Here is a 737-nt window from a genome sequence, read left to right as displayed (position 1 = left end):
CTCACTATGTTTGAGAGTGACCTGGAACTCACTATGTAGCCCAGGGTGGTCTAGAACTCACAGCAATCCTCCTGCCTCTGCCTCCTGAGTGCTGGGATTACAGGGGTGCGCCACCATGCTCGGCTCCTTCGCTGTTTTTTAAGTGAGGAAGCAAAAGCTCAGGTAGTTGGAATGATTTTTCTGAGGGCAACTAGCAAATGAATGAAATAAATAGCAGAGCCAAAGCATCAACTCTACTGGGGCTCAAATTTGGGAACTTGTGCTTGCGAGGCAGGAGGTGGAACTAGCTAAATCCCCAGCCCAACTCTGGGCTTTTGGGACAATGAGATTAGAACTCTTTATCAGTATGACTGGCCACAGAAGTGGATCACTGAGGTTCACATATTTTTCTTTCCTACTGGGACTTGAACTTAGGGTCTCACACATGCTAGGCAAGTGCTCATCACTAAGAATTTCGTTTTTCTTCTTTTTTTATTTTCAGTGGCATCTCAGTATGTTGCCCAGGCTGGCCTGAAACTCTTGGGCTCCAGTGACCCTCCTGCCTCAGATTCCACAGTAGTTGGGATTATAGGTGCATGCCATGCATCTGGCCACATCAGATACTTTGTGCTGGCATTCTTTGTTAAGCTAATTTAAACCTCTCCCTCCTTCCTTTTGGTACTGGACTTTCATATTGAGTCACATCTCCATTTTTTTTTTTTTTTTTTTTTTTTTTTTTTTATTTTTGCAACAAGGTC

This window comes from Fukomys damarensis, unplaced genomic scaffold, assembly GCF_012274545.1.
Source record: "Fukomys damarensis isolate Sample0158 unplaced genomic scaffold, DMR_v1.0_HiC HiC_scaffold_9, whole genome shotgun sequence".
Classification (NCBI taxonomy): Eukaryota; Metazoa; Chordata; class Mammalia; order Rodentia; family Bathyergidae; genus Fukomys; species Fukomys damarensis.
Note: the sequence above shows the minus strand (reverse complement) of the source record.